This window comes from Nicotiana tomentosiformis, chromosome 8, assembly GCF_000390325.3.
Source record: "Nicotiana tomentosiformis chromosome 8, ASM39032v3, whole genome shotgun sequence".
Lineage (NCBI taxonomy): Eukaryota > Viridiplantae > Streptophyta > Magnoliopsida > Solanales > Solanaceae > Nicotiana > Nicotiana tomentosiformis.
Window position 1 is genome coordinate 46,144,312 of NC_090819.1, and position 20,584 is coordinate 46,164,895.

Sequence of the window (20,584 nt, forward strand, 5' to 3'; positions counted from 1 at the left end):
ATGGTGCAGCTTCAGCTGACCGAGGACATAACCCTTGATAGGAAGGTATGTAGGTCGAGGATTAGGGTAGTAGAGTAGGTAGTCTAGAGTGTTCATAACAGTAGTATTGGCACGCAGTCTCGCTTTCTGTGGGCAGTAGGTTTTTATGACTAACCGTTGTTTTCTTTCATTGTTGATTACCTTAATATCTTGTTGTTTTTATTCTGCTTTTATATGGCTTTTTGCTATTGTCCCTTCTTGTCTATATTTTCATTAATGTGGTGATTATGCTTTCTTGAGCCGAGGGTCTATTGGAAACAGCCTCTCTATTCTCACAAGGTAGGGGTAAGGTCTGCGTACATACTACCCTCTCCAGACCCCACAGTGTGGGATAAGACTGGGTATGTTGTTGTTGTTGTTGATGATGATGTAATTCATCATTCGTGGCATGATGGCTGCATTTCATATTTCATACTTTTATTTTTTCATTTGACATGGATTATGAAGCATGTAAAGACACTTATATGGCATCCAGAAAATCATAGCTTCAACTCAATGAATACATAAGGACTTAGAACACATTAGAGACATTTATAAAGAAGAACATAGAAATTTTGAAGGAGCCATGAATTGAATTCATACCCATTTGATAAATCGATCATATTTGGACTATTTCCCCAAGGGAGGGCATAACACATGTACAAGATAAATTGAGACATGATTTGAGAAATTAAACATGTGATGTATCAAAACATTTGTGACTATTGAGCACAATAAGGGCGGAAGCTTGGTCAAACCGTACTTAGAATTCATAAGAACTCATGGAACTCAATTTTGTAAGAAGAGTTTAGCCTTCATACCTCAATGGAGCTTCCCTTAGAACTAATACAACGTTCCAAACTCCTAGCGGCTTCGATCTATAAAGATAATAAAATTGACCATAATTATGAAGGGGCTCATAGGCATTTCATCAAATATTAGGTGTGCAAATTTGTCTATAAGGTCATATGGTGGTAATCCTGCACCCCCAAAACCAATCCCCACATCAATAGCTTACCAATGTTAGTTTAACAACCACCCCACCACCTTTATTGGTAAATGCATGCACAATTGACCAACTCCTTCTCTCAAGAACCATACTTCCCACTACATATATTCAGCCCAATTTCGAAATTGAGAGCTAGGGGTAGAACCTTACGTCTTAGAAGAACACTTTGTGAGTTCTTCCCTTGAATTTCAAAAGCTTGATCAAAGAGTAGAATGTTGAAGTGATTGAGCTTAACCTTCTCTCTCTATCTAGCTCTCCCTTCTCTCTAAAATGCTAGATTTTTGCCTTCAAAAGAGCCCCAATGGCTTTTAATCAAAATAGGGTCAGGTTATAAAATACATAAAATGGACCCTCCAAACCCAATTTGCGCTAGCTGAATGCACCGTAGAATAGGTATGTGGTCCGTAAAAGGACCGCAAAATCGTCCTCCAAAACTGGGCTGGTCTGGCCTAGTCTGTGGCAGATCTACGGTCAGCAGATTACTTATGCGGCCGCAAAATGGACCGCCAAACCTCCCTTAAGAAAATCCTCATACTGGTTCTGTGACGGAAGTGCGGCTCGCGAAATGGATATGCGGCCGCATAATTGACCACAGAAAAGCCCTCAAAATTAAGCTCTACCTGGTCCACTATGCGGCTAGTCTGCAGCCAGCGGAGCAGTTCTGCGGTAGCATAATGGACATCAAAAATGCATGCTTCGCAAAATTATCCATCAACTGCACAACACATTGAACAACCCAACGCGAAAATCATCTATAACCTTCCATATACTGTATCCTACCTCGGCGCCATGAAACCTCACATTGTTTGCGAAATTTTACGGGGCCTTACAATAGCCACAAAGTCAACCTATGGTCAAATTTAGGAAATTTTTATACCTCCAAATTGTCAACTTTCGGCAAAAAGAGCCAATTCAACCTAGGAACCTTCTAATCCAATTCTGGGCATATGTCTGTAAGAACCCGTAAAAGATTTAAACCAAAAACTCAGGGTTTCGTAGTGTCAAGATAGATTCTGAATTCGAACTTTTTGGATTGAACAGTACCCCACGGACTTAGAGGAAAATATTTCTCAAAAAGACGCATTTCTGCGGCCCATTATGCGGCCGTATAATCACTCTGCGGACCGCATAACAGCCGTAGAGTGAAGAAGTACGTTGGCCAATTTGAGGTCAGCTTTGCGGTCGATTATGCGACCGCATAACCACTATGCGGACCGAATATCGATCGCATAATCCCTCTTGGGTTTTTGTGAAGGGAGTTCTGCGGTGCATTATGCGACCGCAGAATAAGTATGCGGACCGCATACTGGTCACTTACCTGGGGCGTAAGTTCAGGCACCTGAGGGCCATTTCTGCGATAACTTTGCGGACCGCATAACCATTATGCGGTCGCATATGCGACCATAGACCTGTGTCGGGGCACCCATTTTCATAATTTAAAACCCGACTCCCATTCCGTTAAAACACCCTTTTAGTCTATTTTGAAGCTCATTTCTCATATTTCTATTGTGAGAGAGAGAGGGTTCTAGAGGGAGGGCCTAATTTTCATCAATTAATCTTCAACCATCACTCAAGGCTTTGGAAATATTCAAGTAGAGCACCAAGTTCTCCATCCTAAAAGGTAAGACCTCATCACCCCAACTCTTAATTTCAAACATAGCTATAATGGGGTACTAGGGTAATACTTCATGGGTATGAGAGTGATTCATCTTGCATGCATGTGATAAAGAGTGTGGGAAAAATAAAAAGTGAATTAGAGCTATGAACATTTTCCTAATTTTGGGCTCAATTTGTATATTGCAAAAATAGATTGAGGTTGCTAAGGGTTCTGGATAATTGTAGAGTCTAAAGAAGCACGATTGAGGTATGTATGGCTAACTCTTTTCTTCTTAGAATCAAATTTCTAGTGTCCGAATAATTGGTGTAAGTTCCAACTTGATCATAATAGAATTGTTTGCCTTAGTGTGTTGGATTGAAAGATTCATGTTCCCTAATTATTTTAGATGGTTACCATGTCATCATGCTATTTGAGAACGAAATTATGATTTTCCAAGCTCCTTCCCTTATGTGTGAAATGCCTTATGTGATGGTACTTATCAACATGATTGATGACGTTATTTGAACAAATACAAAGGGAAATACTTGAAATGTAAAATATTCCCAAGTACCAGGAATTACTTAATAAATGAGGCTGTTTGTTCCATGTAACAAAATATGGGAAAGAGTTGTGAATTAAGTGAACAATTGAAAGAGGTTATGTCTCAAGTGAGATGGCTTAGCCGATCGGGGCGAGATCAGACGTCATGCTGTACACATGGTGGCATTTGTGTTGGAATTATTGATTTACATTATGGATATGGATATGTCTCACTTGAGATGGCTTAGCCGGTCGGGCCGAGACCGGACTCCATGTAAACACACGGTGGCATTATGAGTTGTGTCTTTGGCACTAAAGATTATTAACCTAAAAAGATGGAAGAATTGAACTGGAAACTACATAGTCCTTACTTGATGTTTCTTTGTATTTCTATGAAGTAATTATTGATTATTATGATTGTCTTCTCTTTGTTTCACTGTTCATTGTACTAAGATTGGTGTTTGCCTTACATACTAGTACTATTCGACAGTACTAACGTCCCTTTTGCCGGGGGCGCTACATCTTTGAATAGATGTAGGCGGTTCCATCGCACACAGTGCTGATCGCAGATAGTGGTGCTTTCCCTCACACTCATCACAGCAGTCTTGGTGAGCCCCATTTTTTTCTGGGGTCATGTAGTCCTTCTTTTGCATAAGATTTCATATTTTGAGGTATAGCCGGGGCCTTGTTGCCGGCATTGTCATGTTGCTCTTTTGTACCCTTAGAGGCTCCGTAGACGTTTATGTGGGTCATGTATATATATATTGGGGTGGTCGTTGGATCGAGTTGTATTTTGAAAACCTAACTATGACATAATGTATATAATGAAAAATGAACTAGCAACGTTTATAATTTTATATAACTGATCTCTCCCCTGTTTTACAAATATTGTGGCACGAGGTCTTTGCCATGCGAGGGTGACTGATAATGTGGGCACGAGGTGCCATATGTGTGTACGATTCTATTTGATGACTCATTGTTGAAACTGAGCCTTTACTTTTATTAAATTTTTATCCCTTGTTCTGATGAGATTACAGTTATTGCCTTCTGTTATTCTTCCTACTGTCAGTCTTTGATATTTTGTACAGGTTAGTTGACTAGTGAGTGTTTTGACTTGAATCTCGTCACTACTCTACATAGGTTAGTCTTAATACTTACTGGGTACCGACAATGGTGTACTCACACTACGCTTCTGCATATTCTTTGTGCAGATCCAGGTACCTCAGATCCTGCGGGTCGTTAGAGGGTGGTGTCGAGCTGTTGGAGATTTCAAGGTATACTTGCTGCTCCATTCACATGCCTCAAAGTCTCCATTCTATTTCTTTTTCTATTGTTTATGTCTTTCAAACAGTGATGTATTTTTGAGACTTCATGTACACTTTATGTAAAGCTTATGACTTAGTATTACCGAATTTTGGGAAGTTGCTTATTGTATTAATGTTTGGCAGTTTTAGTATATTTAGCAACTTTTATTAAATTCTAAAGTTGTTATATTCTGATTGGTAACGTGATGTAATAGGCTTACGTAGTCTTAAGAACTAGGTGCCATCACAACTCCTATGATAAAATTTTGGGTCGTGATAATGTTTCATTGGATTTCTGACGAGTCACATATATCCTAGTGTACATGCCATTTAGCTATGGAATAGGCACACTAACATAACTACACATAATTTTGCTTAGTGAATAGTCTCGATTCCTTATAGTTTTTTTGTTCTGTTTTTCATTTTTTTTGTTAGAGAATAGAAAATTAACGAAGAATACAATGTATTTTAGCTTGAAGCATTATTTAGATTTAAGCAGTACGTGAATGTTGCTTATAGCCTATTTGGATAAGTTTTTTTCGGCTAAAAGTATTTTTTTGCAAAAAGTGTTTTTCCCAATATTAAGGTGTTTGGCCAAACTTTAGAAAGAAAAAAAAAGTATTTTTGACTAGAAGCAGAAGCAATTATCGAGAAGCAGAAAAAGAATCTTCTCTCCAAAAATACTTTTTTGAAAAACACTTTTGAGAAACATATACCTAAAAATACTTTTTAATAACTTAGCCAAATACTAGTTGCTGCTCAAAATCACTTTTCAAATTAATTATCAAAATACAAATTGTTTCTCATCAAAAGTACTTTTTTATAAAGCACTTTGAGAAAAATACTTTTTAAAATAAACTGATTTTAGAAGCTTACGGGCTAATAATCATGAAAAAGGAAGAACGATGCTTTAATAGCTTGTCATTTTAGATGTTCCGATTTTTATCCTAACGTGGTTGTTTCTCATAATTATATCAACATACGCTTCTTGAATTATTTTTAAATGTATTTTTTTTGCATATATAAACTAAATTAGGATGATATTTACCACATTTAGTTAGGTTTCTCTATTTACAAAAAATAACTAAATTTTATTACTAAATATATACATATGATATATATATTGTCACGACCCCAAATTCTCACCTTAGGATGCTGTGATGGCACCTATTCTCTAAGACTAGGTAAGCCTAATATTTATTGATAGCTTAAAAGAAATAACAAATATAGATAATAGAATAAACTGATAATGCTCATAATAACTCCAAAACAGAACTTCAGTAACAAAATTCCCAAAACCGGTGGAACTGAGTCATAAGCTCTACATAAATGTACTAAAATATGTAATACAACACTATCTGATAATAGGATAAATAATAGTAAATGGAATAACAGAAGTTAACTCCGAGGCTTGCGAGCGTCGAGCAGGTATACCTTGAAGTCTCCGGAAACAACTGAAATCACTGACTTCCGGCACTAGCATGAGTACACCACAATGGTATCCAGTAAGTATCAAGCCTAACCTCAGTAGAATAGTAACGAGCCAGGTCTAGACACCTACTAGGATAAGAAAATTGAACATAGTATAGTATAGTCTAATGACGGAACGCGAGGAAATGATTGACAACAAAATAGTATAATAATGTAGTCTAACAACAGAATTTAAAGCAATAAAGGCAACAAGGGATGAACATATGATAAGAATAATAAAAAATCAAATACGGACAAATATAAGTAAAGCAAATGAAGAGATAATAAAACTGTTCAACCAACAAGCCTCTTTAACGTAGAATGTACAACAAGAATCACAACCGAGATACTACACCTTACAAACTCATTTCACAAGACACAATCGCAATCTTCCTTATATCACCGCGAGAGCCTTGCATTTATTTTGAAAACATTTTTTTCGAAATAGCTACATGTGTTTTAGCCCCCTTATCTCATCGCGTGGCTTCAAGTAGTTCCCTTACTAGAAACACGCGTATCAATCCCACCTTATCTCACCGTATGCGTATCAACCCCTATCCTTATACCACCGCATGTGTATCAATATTATAACACAACAATCAACACGCACCACACATGTCCATATGCCACAACACTTTCAAAAAGTCAACAATACCAATGATACCACAACATAGAGCACATGGCTCAACCAACAATGTGAACAAGAATTTCAATAATAATAAAATAAATGAAGAATACTCAACGAGGAAAGACATCTTAATAATAAAAAACATCAAATAAGAATAATTCAACAATAAAAGAGGAACAAGATAATAAAAGAGGTAACAACTTCAACTAAAGCATATAAGAACAAACTTGACAGTAAAAGATAGAACTTATGCTAACAACGTCAAATAGAGCATGTGAGAGCGAATTCAACAATGGAATATATAACATTTTAAGACAATTTCGATTAAATGCATGGAAGAAGTCTAATAGTCTAAATCGGTCAAAATACCATATATAAATCCGTGTACACACTCGTCACCTCATGTACACGTCTTTCACATAATACAAATAAAACAATCAACCCAAATGCTAAGGTGTAGTTCTCCCACACAAAGTTAGGCAAGATACTTACCTCAACTAGGTCAAATCAACCCTCAAAAATAGTTTTTCCCCTATAATTCACCTCTGCTCGTCTCAAATATAACAAAAAATGACTTAATAATATTAAACAATGCAAGAGAAACCAATTTTGATAGATAAAGCTATGATCTTTACACAATTTCCCAAAAGTCAACAAAATTTAACCTCGGGCTCGCTCGATCAAAACCCGAGTCCAAGAGTAGATTCCGACTACACATATCCCCACGAGTCTATATATGTGTTTTATTTTCAAATCCGAGTCTATTTCGACTCTCAAAACCTAAATTTTTATTTTTCAAAACTTAGACAAAAATTACAAAAAGTTCCTCTTTGATTCTCATAAGTTTGCTGTCAAATCTCATATATAATTATGAAATATAGTTGGAAATTAATTAAAACTACTTACCCAATGATTGTAGATGAAAACCCCCTCTCCATGTCGCCTCCTACCGAGTCTGGGGTTGTAAAATGAGAGAAGTGAGATGAAATTGGTTCGTAATTGCGAACCCTTGCAATTGTGTAAGGCCGCAAAAAATGTTACCTAAAACGGGGTTTCGTGGTGCTGAAGTAGACTTATGCATTGATGATCGTCGCGGTTCAGACTTTTTGGGTTGAGAAATGCGTTGGGGAGTTGAAGAAAATATTTGAAAGTGCATGGCATTTCTGCGGTCCTCTCTGCAGTCGCAGAACTGATCTACGGACCGCAAATCTACCGCAGACTGAAGCAGAAATTTGGGCAAAAGTTTTGGACCATTATGCGGTCGCATAATCATTTCGTGTGCCACATAAGCCATCGCAGACCCAGCACAAAACAAATTTCTGGAGGAAAGTTCTACGGTGCATTATGCGACAGCAAAATAGGTCTACGGACTGCAGACCGGTCGCAAAGTGAGGCAGGAGTGCCCAGTTCCGGAGGGCCATTATGCAGTCCATTCCACAGACCATAGAAGCGTTATGCGGTCGCATATGCGACCCCAGATCTGCATCGAGGTTTCATTTTTTCTAATTTTTGAACCCGACCCCATTCTTATAAAACAGTCCTAGGGATTATTTTAGAAGGTTCAAACTTATATTTTAGAGATAGGAAGGTGGTCTAGAGTGAGAAAAGAAAATTCTAAGTCACCTGTTCATCAATCTTTGCTCAAGCCTTGAAGAATTCTCTAGGGTAACTCACAAGGTCTTCAACCAAAAGATAAGGTTCTAGCCCTAGCCTTCAATTTCAAGTTTTGACGTAAAATAGGTAATAAGACAAGCAATTCTTGGGAGTGGGAGTTGTTCATTATGCATGCATGTACTATCTAGGGTTGTGGGGAGATCGTTCAGCTCAATTGGGTAGATTTTGTGTAGTGAATTAGAGGAACCCACCACAGGAGGACCTTGAGATCATAATGGCCACCTAGTGTTTGATAAAATGCTCAAATGAGCTAGAATCATGAACTCCTTCCTAATTCGTATTCAATGTTGCTATGTATCTAAGTAGATCAAAGTTTCTAGGATTCCGAAATTGTGTAGTGAATTAAGGAAAGCTCAAAGAGAGGTATATTGGCTAAACTCCTCTTTTAAAATTGAACCCCACAATAGCCTTGTAAGTCCCGTGATGCTCATTATCAATTGAATATTCCAAATAAGCCTTGTGTCAAAATAAATATACGTTCAATATGTATTCCAAAGATTCTTGTTAGGTTGAATTACTGTTTGAGAATGTTGTTTGAGTATGGGCAGTGTGTTATTATGTTATGATTTAAAAACGTGATTCTAATGAAAGCTATCATGTCAAATTGTGTAAGAAATCACATATGCCTAAGACCCTAAATTGCTCAAATATGTGTTTAAAGTCTTAATTTGAAAGGCCTTATTGTTGATTATCCATGATGATATTTGAAAGTAAAAGAAGTGAACATGAAATATGATGTGCGGCCAACGTGCCAAGAACGATATTCGTCATGGCCATTGGTGCCAATGAAATGAATGATATGCAAAATATTACAAAATAAGTGGTAAATACTTTTAATAGTAAATGCTTTGGGAGTATCGATAAGCCACCGAGGAAGGGTAGGTCGAAATAGCATAACCCCGAAACTACACGTGCCGGTGTAGGAGTGATTGATGTGTGAAGGGTGGGCTGAGATTGATGTGTTGAGATGTTTCCCCTTATATGGGATGAGATTATTACTAGCGAGATATGATGTGATGTCGACCCACACGACATTGTGGCGAGACACCTTAGCCGATCGGGCTGAGATCGGATGCCATACCGCGCACATGGTAGTATTGTGAGTGGATATATCAGGGTGAGACGGCTTAGCCGGTCAGGTTGAGATCGGACTCCGTGCTAAAACACGGTAATGTATCGGTGTTAAATATCTCATAACTTAAAAAGATTGGAACTTACTTAAAATTTTCCTTTCCCATAACTTGACACATTGATACTATTTGATTCTCTTATTAATTTCCTGTTTCCTTCTCCGTTTGCTGTTACTCGTTCTATTGAGAGGGTGTTTAGTTTTACATACTAGCACTATTCCATATGTACTAACGTCCCTTTTGTCAGGGGCGCTGCATCTTTAATGGATGCAGGTGGTTCCATAGTAGGTGATATTGATCAGGTATAGCAGCACACCCTCTCTTCAGCTGACTTGGTGAGCCCCACTTCATTTCGGGGTCCTGTATCTCTTGTTCCATGTACATAGTGTTTTGAGGTATAGCCGAGGCCTTGTTTCCAGCACTGTCGTAGCACTCTTTTGTTTCTATTAGAGGCTTCGTAGACATAGTGTGGGTTGTATCTGTTTTGGGAAGGTTAAACTAAAAATGTTGTAATCGTACCATCTATTCCACTTTAACTATGATTATGCAATGTACTATTTTGGAGACTTGTTAATGACGTCACCAATGGAAATGAACTGGTGTTATTCACATGGCCTCTTACTATCTAATTAATGAAATGTATTCTTCTCTTTATTCATGGGTGAGTTGGGTAGACGGCACTATGCAGGCTTGCTCGACCGGGTAGCTCTGTTGAGTTTCGGTCGTGCTCCCCGAGGTCTGGGCGTGACATTGCAAAGAAAGACTCGCAAATGCGGCAACTGTCAAGCCCAGGAGATGTCGCAATTGTGATGCAGACCTCGCAAATTTGAAGTCTGCCCTCCTCGCCAATGCGACCTACCCAACTTAAGCCTAGCTTTCGCAAATGCGAACTAGGTATCACAAATCTCGATACCTGAGTCCCCCCTGTCTTGTTCGCAACTACGATGCTGGTGCTCACGTTTGCGACAATTGCCCTACCAGCGCACTAGCAACATGTATTTGAATCCAAACCTTTTTGAAAAATATCTGAAACTCAACCGAGCCCTTGCGGATCCAAACCAAACATCTATACAAGTCTAGAAACATCATACGAACTCGCTCACGCGATCAAAACTTAAAAATAACATCTAGAACTGCGAATCGGACATCAAAACGCATGAATTTCAAAAGAAAACTCAAAAACCTCTAGAATTGCAACTAAGCATCAGAATCCTATCAGACCAACTCCAAAGGATACCAAATTTTGCAGCCAAGTTTCAAATAGCAAAGCTGACCTATTCCAAGTCCCAAAACCAAATTCTAAACCCGTTAGCCAAAAAGTCAACCTACGGTCAAACTTGAAAAAACTTCTAAACCTCAAATTGCCAACTTTCAGCAAAACAAGTCAGATCAACCTATGGACATCCGAATTCAATTCATAGTATACCCCTAAGTCCAGTATCATTATACGAACCTATGGAGCCATCAAAACACAGTTAAGGGGTCATTTTCACAAAAGTCAAACTTCTGTACACATTTCCAACTTAGGCTTCTAAACCAATAACTAAAGGGTCCAAATCATCCCAAAACCTTCCCTGAATGAAACTAACCAACTCCGCAAGTCATAAAATGACAAATACACATATGTGAAGCATCAAAAGAGAAAATGGGGCTCAAATACAGAAAACGACCGGATGACATCTCCATTGAACCTTCACTGAAGCAATGCTCTTTGACCTTAACTTTTGGACCTGTCTGTCCAAGATAGCCACCGGCTCCTTAACATAAGGCAAATCCTTGTCCAATTGGACTGATCTGAAATCTAATACATATGATGGATCACCATAATACTTCCAGAGAATGGAAACATGGAACACTGGGTGAACTGCCGATAAGCTGGGTGGCAATACAAGTCTCGAGGCCACCTCCCCAACTCTCTCAAGGATCTCAAAAGGACCAATATACCTAGGGCTCACCTTTCTCTTCTTCCCAAACCTCATCACACCCTACATGGGTGAAACCCAAAGCAAAACCCTCTCTCCCGCCATACATTCTCAATCACGAACATTCCGATCAACATAACTATTATGTCTATAATGTGCTGTACAAAGTTGATACTGAATCAACTTGACTTTCTCCAAGGCATCCCAACTAAATCAGTTCCCAACAACATAGCCTCTCTCGGCTCAAACCAACCAACTGGAGAGCAACACCACCTCCCATATATGGCCTCATAAGGAGCCATCTCAATAATCGATTGGTAGCTGTTGTTGTAGGCGAACTCTATAAGCAATAGGAACTAATCCCATGAACCCACGAAATCCATAACACAGGCGCGTTGCATGTCCTCCAAGATCTTAATGGTGTGCTCGGACTGCCTGTCCATCTTGGGGGAAATGATGTACTCAGCTCAACTCGTGTGCCTAACTCACGCTGCATGGCTGTCAAGAATTACGATGTGAACCGCGTGCCTCGATTGGAGATAATGGATAATGGCACACCATGGAGATGAACTATCTCACGGATATATCTCTGGGATCTAAAGAATAGGTAGTCACCACCGAAATGAAATGTACAGACTTGGTAAGTCTATCTACAATAACCCACACTGTGTCAAATTTCATTAAAGTCTATGGGAGCCCAACAACGAAATCCATGGTAATACATTCCTACTTCCACACTAGGGAATCTCAAGTCTCTGAAGCAAACCGATTGGCCTCTGATGCTCGTACTTCACCTGCTGACAGTTCAGACATCGAGCCACATACTCTACTATGTCTTTCTTCATTCTTCTCCACTAATAGTATTGTTTCAAATCCCAATACATCTTGGCGGCACCCGGGTGTATGGAATACTACAAACTGTGGGCCTACTCAAGGACCAACTCACGCAACCCATCCACATTGGGCACACATAACCGACCCTACATCTACAACACCCCATCATTACCAATAGAAACCTCGTTTGCATCGTCGTGTTGCACTATGTCCCTAAGGACAAGCAAATGGGGGTCGTCATACCGACGCGCTCTGATGCGCTAATACAAGGAAGATCGAGAAACCACACAAGTAGGAACCCGGTTGGGCTCAGAAACATCCTGTCTCACAAAATGATTAGCCAAAGCCTGAACATCCATGGCTAGTGGCCTCTCTGTTGGCCGTAAATATGCCAAACTACCCATGCACTCAGCCTTTCTACTCAAGGCATCGGCCACCATGTTGGGCTTCCCAGGATTATATAAAATAGTGATATCATAGTCTTTCAGAAACTCTAACCATCTTGGCTGCCAAAAATTAAGGTCCTTCTACTTGAACAGATGTTGGAGACTCCGGTGGTCGATATAGACCTCACACGGAACATTGTACATATAGTACCTCCAAATTTTCAATGCATGGACAATAGCTACCAATTCTAAGTTGTGCACCGAGTAATTCTTATCATGAACCTTCAACTACCGAGAGGCATAGGAAATTACCCTACCATCTTGCATAAACACCCCGCCAAGCCCAATACGCCACACATCACAATACATAGTGTAAGACCCCAAACCTGTATGCAACACCAACATTGGGGCAGTGGTCAATGCAGTCTTTAGCTTCTGAAAGCTCGCCTCACACTTGTCGGACTTTCTGAAAGGAGTACCCTTCTGGGTAAATCTAGTCAAAGGTGCAACAATGGATGAGAAACCCTCTATGAAACGACGATAATATCGGGCCAAACCAAGGAAACTCCAAATCTCAGTAGCTGAAGATGGTCTAGGCCAACTCTGAGCTGCCTCAATCTTCTTGGGATCTACCTTGATCCCCTCACTAGACACCATATAACCCAAAAATGCCACCAAATCGAGCCAGAACTCACACTTGGAGAATTTTGCGTACAACTTCTTCTTCCTCAAGGTCTGGAGTACGATCCTCAAATATTGCACATGATCCTCCCGGCTGCGAGAATATACCAATATGTCATCAATAAAAATGATGAATGAATAAAGATATGGCTGGAATACATTATTCATCAAGTGCATAAATGTTGTTGGGGCATTGGTCAGTCCAAATGATATCACTAGAAACCCGTAGTGACCATACCGAGTCCTGAAAGTAGTCTTTGGAATATCTAGATCCCTAATCTTCAGCTGATGATACCCTGACCTCAAATCAATCTTCGAGAACACTCTGGCAAACTGAAGCTGGTCAAACAAGTCATCAATGCATGGTAATGGGTACCAGTTCTTCACTGTAACCTTGTTCAACTTACCTAGAATCAATACACATCTACATAGTACCATCCTTTGTCTTCACAAATAGAACCGGATCACCCCAAGGCGAAACACTCGACCGAATGAAACCCTTATCGAGCAATTTCAGAAGTTGTTCCTTTAGCTCCTTCAACTCCACTGGTGCCATACGATATGGTGGAATAGAAATGGGCTGAGTGCCCGGCACCCGGTCAATAATAAAATCAATATCCCTATTGGGTTGCATGCCCTATAGGTCTGCTTTGAACATAACTGGGAAATCTCTCACTACCGGAACTAACTCAACGGTAGGAGTATCGGCACTGACATCCCTCAAAGGCTAGAAATGCTTCACACCCCTTTTAAACCATTCGTTGTGCCTTAAGAAAGGACACAACCCCACGAGGAATATAATCTAATGTACCACTCCACTCCAACTGCAGCAAACCTGGCATAGCCAATGTCACAGTCATGATGTGACAATCATGAATAGCGTGATATGGAGACAACCAATCCATGCCCAAGATCACGTCAAAGTCCACCATACTGAGTAACAATAGATCGACTTTGGTCTCATAACCACTAATAACGACTATACATGACCGATAAACACAATCCACAACAATACAATGTCCCACAGGCGTTGACACATATACACGAACACTCAAAGAATCATGAGATATATCCAAATACGGAGAAAAGTGAGATGACACCTATGAATAAGTGGAACCCGGACCAAATAAGACTGATGCATCCCTATGATAGATCGGAACAATACTTGTAATAACAACGTGTGATGCAACCACCTCTGTCCTACTAGGAAAAGAATAGAAACGAGCCTGGCCTCCCCCTCTAGGGAGACCTCTACCCGCCTGACCTCTACCCCTAGCTGGTTGTGCAGGTGGAGCGGCAACTGGAGCAGCAACCATGGCTTATGGACCATGTGGAATCTGTGGAGCCTATGTAGTCTGTGGAGGTGCACCCCTCCTGAGTCTAGGGCAGTCCCTCACCATATGTTTGGTATCACAACACTTGAAACAAACTCTTAGTGGGCGTGACTGCTGAAACTGACCCTGACCTGGTTGGCTAGACTGTCAGATAGAGGCACCCAGTGCAAGAGGTGCACTGGAAAGTGGCTGAGCAAAATGGGCAACCTGAGACCTTGAAATAGCCAGAGCACTGCTAATAGTTGGGAGTGTTGAATGAACTGGGCAGTGTAGATAGCCTCTGCCATAACGAGCTGCAACCGGAGCATGGGCACTACTATATACTTCAGATTCTCTAGGCCTTTTGGCCTCCGTGTCCTCTCTCTCTCTCTCTCTCAGCCCCGCATACCCTCCAGCCTCCGAGCGATCTCAACCACCTGCTGAAATAAAGTGTCCATCTCCAACTCCCAAGCTATATTGAACCTAAGACCATACTTGAGCCCCTCGATGAACCTATTAACTTGCTCTCTAATTGTAGAAACCAAGGCATGTGCATGTCGGGGTAACTCACTAAATCGGATAGCATACTCTGACATCGACATAGTCCCCTGCCACAACTGCTCAAACTCTGTGTGCCATGCATCTCGAAGGGTCTGGGAACAAACTCACTCAAGAACATCTCTCAAAATTGAGCCCAAGTGAGTGGGGTTGCATCAGGTGGTCGACCCAACTCGTAAGCTTAAGACCACCAACATGCTGCTCCTAATAGATGAAATGTTGTAAAAGCAACTCTGCTCACCTCCACAATACCCATGGTGCGTAGAATACAATGTCACTTCTCTAGAAAACCCTGCGCATCCTCTATAGCTGCGCCACTAAAAGTAGGAAGATCATACTTCTTGAACCTCTCAAGTCTCCTCTGCTCCTCCTCAGATGCCTCTGGCCTGACCTCAGGCTAAACCAAAATAACGGGCTGTGCTGTCATGACACCTGGGACCTAATAAATATGGAACCAATGCTCTGGGGTACAGACCTTGGGATTTTGAGCTCCTCCCCCACCTTGAGATGTAGCTGGTGCAAGGGGGATCAATCCTGCCTGAGCCAGAGTGCCGAATATGTGCAAAAACTGTGCTAGGGTCTCCTGAAGTCTAGGTTAATAACAGGCATCTCGGGTACCTGTCCCTCAATCGTAGCTACTGGTGGCTCCTAGTCACTGCTCATGCAGGTGCTCTGGCTGCAGCATGTGCCCCTCCTGAGCCTCTGCCCTGGCCTCGCATGGCCTCTAACAGGGGGCGCGAGTGTCTAATCATATGATCCAGCAGTGCGTGATCTGTGAGAGACTAGAAAGACAAAGACTTAAATTACGAAATCAACAAAATTGCACGATAAGAGATCAAAGAAGTGGATTTCCCTAACAGTTACGTAGCCTCTCGAAGATAAGTACAGACGTCTCTGTACTGATCTGCAAGACTCTACTAAACTTGTTTATGACTCGTAACACCTATGAACCTAGAGCTCTGATACCAACTTATCACGATCCCAAATACCCACCTTAGGATGCTGTGATGACACTTAGTCTCTAAGACTAGGTAAGCCTAAAATTCATTGATAGCTTAACAGAAATAACAAAATAAGATAATAGAATAAACCGATAAAGCTCATAATAACTCCAAAATGGAACATCAGTAACAAAATCCCCAAAACCGGCAGAACTGAGTCATAAGCTCTAACGAAATGTACTAAAATCTCTAATACAACACTGTCCAATAATAGGATAAACAGTAGTAAAGGGAATAACATAAGGTAACTCCGTGGCCTGTGAGCATAGAACAGGTATACCTTGAAGTCTCCGGAAATAACTGAACAATCACTGGCGTCTGGGATGAGCAAATGTACCTGGATCTGCACAAAAAGGTGCAGAAGCATAGCATGACTACACCACAATGGTACCCAGTAAGTCTCAAGCCTAACCTCGGTAGAGTAGTGACGAGGCTAGGTCAATATACCTACTAGGAAAAGAAAACTAAACAAAATATAGTATAGTCTAATGACGGGAAGCGAGGAAATAAATAACAACAAAGCAGTATAAAAATTATAAGGCCCCGTGAAATGTTTCCTAAAAACCGGGGTTCTGTGATGCCATGGTAGGCGTAGACATAGGCATTTCTGTAGCCCATTATGCAGTCGCATAATCACTCTGCGGGTCACAGAATGGCCGCAGAGTGAAGCAGCTACTTGGGCCATTTTTTATATCAATTTTGCGGCCATTGTGACTGCACAACAATTTCACGGGCCGCACTTTTGTCGCAAAATCAGCCTTAGGATTTTTGCGGAGGGAGGTTCTGCGGCACATTATGCGACCGCAGAACAGGTCTGCAGGCTGCATAACTACCGCAGAACCAGGCAGATTATTTCCAATTTTTGGCACCAAATTATGCGGCCGATATTAGGACCGCATATCCATTCTGCGGTCGCATATGCGACCGCATACACTATTCCGGAGCTTCATTTTTGGGGTTTTTAAACCCAACCCTATTTCGTTAAAACATATGCCATAGTCCATTTTTGAGCATATTTCTGATATTATTAGAGTGAGAAAGAGTTCTTAGAGTGGGGAAGTAACCTTCAATATAATATCCAACAATCCTTGCTCAATCCTTGAAGATTATCAAGAAAGTCCTCATCTTAGAGGTAAGAATCTATGCCCTAGCTCTTAATTTCGAATATCTTCTAAAAATGGGATAATTAGAAAGACAATTATTGGGTGCGGGGGTTGTTCATCTTGCATGCATGTGTTATCAAAGAATGTGGGAAGGTTGTGAGCTAAAAATGGTAGAGAATGGGTTGGGGAATGATGGGATCTTTCACAAAAGGGCTTTAAAAACATTAATGCACACCTAGTGTTTGATAATGTGCTCAAATAAGCTAGAATCATGACCATCTTCCTAATTTTGGTCCAACTTGTTATATTTCTAAAATAGATTGAAGTGCTAAGAACTCCGAAACGTTTTAAAGTTTAAAGGAAGCTCAATTGAGGTATGTTGGCTAAACCCCATTCTTCTTAGAATCGAATCCCACAGTGTTCATATAATTGGTGTAAGTCCCAAATTGATCATAACAGAATTGGCTATTCCGAATATGCTTGTGTTGAAGGATATATGCTCAATATGTATTGTAAATGCTTCATCATATCACCTTGTCATTGAGGATGTGTTCAAAATATGGAATATATGTTGAAAATGTTAAGACTTCAAGTCAAGATCAAAATAAAGGTTGTTATGCCAAATTGTATGAAAAGCCTCTATGTGCCTAAGATTCCCAAATTGCTCATATGTGAATTTAATGTCTTGAATGGGAAGCCTTATTATTGTTGATAATGATAATGATGTTTGAATGTGAAAATGGAAAACTGGAATTATGAAATACGACCAAGTGCCAAGAATAACTTTATAATTGTGGCCACTAGTGCCAATGAATTGAAAGGATATGAAATAAGTATGATGTGAGATGATTGACTGGAAAAGGTAATGTCTCGGGTGAGACGGCCTAGCCGATCGGGCCGTGATTCGATGCCATACCGCACACATGGTGGTGACTGTGCTGGAAATGATAATTTAAATTGTGGTTATGGTTGATGTCTCAAATGAGACAACCCAGCCGATCGGGTCATGATCAGACTCCGTGTAAGAATACGGTGGTATTGTGAATTATGGTATATCGGCTCTAAAAATCACCCAACCTAATAACATGGAAATTGGCTTGAGAACTTATGTGATCCTTACTTGATGTTTTAGTATTTTTTTGAAGCTCTTATTGAACTCATGACTGTTTCCCCCTTGTATTATTGTCACGCTCCGAACCTGGGGGCGAGACTAGCACCCGGTGCCTCACCTATCCTTGCGTACCAACTTGTGACTAAGGGACTCTGAACATATAATGTCATACCTTGGCCATGGGCCACATTGCAAGATAATTTGCGAATGCTGACTAAACATCAATATAAATCTGGGCCGATAAGGCCGTCATAATTACTACAGCTGATAAACCAACCAAATATACATACAAGGCCTACAAGCCCAACATACTGCACTAACTGACAGGATATGTCTACCAGCCTCTACTGATGGATGTACTGTGATCCGAACAGGGCCCCGACCTCCTTATAACATGGAAATTGGCATATATATATATATATATATATATATATATATATATATGTAAAGATGTACACAAAACTCCAGACCCGGCAACTCCGAAGGACGTGGAGCTTATCGATCAAGCTGAACTCGGGCAACACCTACTGAGGAGGTCTACTCGTCTGTCTGTCTGAATCTACACGCATGAAATGCAAAGTCCCCAAAAAAAGGAACATCAGTACAAAATGATGTACCGAGTATGTAAGGCAATAAAATAACTGAAAGTTGAAACTGAACTGATAATATAATATCTGAAAGTAACTAGGAGTCAAATATAATCTGAAGATATGCTTACCTGCTGATACTGACTCAACTCTCTCAATATAGTAAGTAAAATAGTTGTCCCGCCCTATAAGGCTCGGTATATATAAAAGCTTTGTCATAGTAGGCTCATTCATAGGAGCTCGACCATACTAGGCTCTGTATCTCGGCCATGCTGGGCTTGCTCATAGGCACTCGGCCACAATAGGTTCGGTATATAACTTACCATCTGATCAGAGGTTGCCCAATAGGGGCCTGCCCATCGATTATAGCTCGATGGTGGTGAAAATACTATAATACTATATATATATATATATATATCGACTCTCTGCTCTCTTGGCTGGAAGAAGACAATACTCAATTGAATATAAAGTCCCGATAAGGGAGAATACTATAACTTATGAGACTAGGATAATGTATATAAATTTGGGAGTATGAACTTCTCTTTATGCTTCATTATCAAACACATGTAGTTACGAGATCATGCCAAAATGAAGGAAGGGCTTAGCCTTAACATACCTGAACCGATTATCTTGACAATCCCTCTAACACACATTAATTGCGGCAAAACATTTAATGGCAGATTGAAGTAGGGGAAAATCCATACGATATTCTTGAGAAAGATTGCACCGTACAACCTTAGAATCGCAAAATCCCGTTGCTTTTATCTTATGAAATCTCGTATGAATTTTTTTAGGAAATTCCGTATGATCACTTTGTGAATTTGATCACAACCTTGTAAGATACTTACTGAAGCATTCACGTTGAGAGTCTTTATGGCTTTTTGTGAATTCCATATCCTTGTGAATAATCCAAATCTTGAATTTTAGAAGTCATTCTTTAATCATTTCTTTAAAGGCTGACACCTTGCAAACTTATTCAAGAGTCACTTAATGGCTCATGTATGTTGGTGCCACGTTTTTGGCTTTAAGCTTATCCAATAACTTAATTAACTTGTTAATCTCCCACTAGCCAATAATTAATCAATTATCTAAATAATTAAGAATTATCTCAAATTACTTAAAATACTACTCACTTTTAACACACCTTATACACCTTATCATGTGGTACCTTGTATGGCACTAGTCCATAAATACCAGGTATTATAGCTCGGATCGTATTTTTTCTCAAAATGACAACTTTTGACGAAACTCATTTTCTTCTATTTGCTTACCCTCTCACCTTCACGAATTTACTTATGCCTTGTTTGAAATAGCATAATACTTATAATGCCAAAATAATCTTATTCCCGAGCTTACGTCGATTAACTTACAACGAAACTTTAACGTACAAAAATGCGGGATGTAACATCTCATTTCCGAGCTTTCATTAATTTATTTATGGGGTACTTTCACGTACGAAAACTATGGGGTGTAACATCATTCCCCCCCCATTGGAACATTCGTCCTCGAGTGTTGACTGATGCACTTATCATTCTCATAACCCATAGCTCTTGCGAATACTTTAGTACTCCTCTTTCCATCTAGGCAACTGTTCTATGAATGAATCCCAAAGGCCAAGGCATTCCCCCCTTTAGGCCTCTTTCTCACACCGCGACTTGTGGTCGGAATCCTTCCAATCTTGTAATTGTTGCTGCCTTTTATCATGCAACATGTACGAC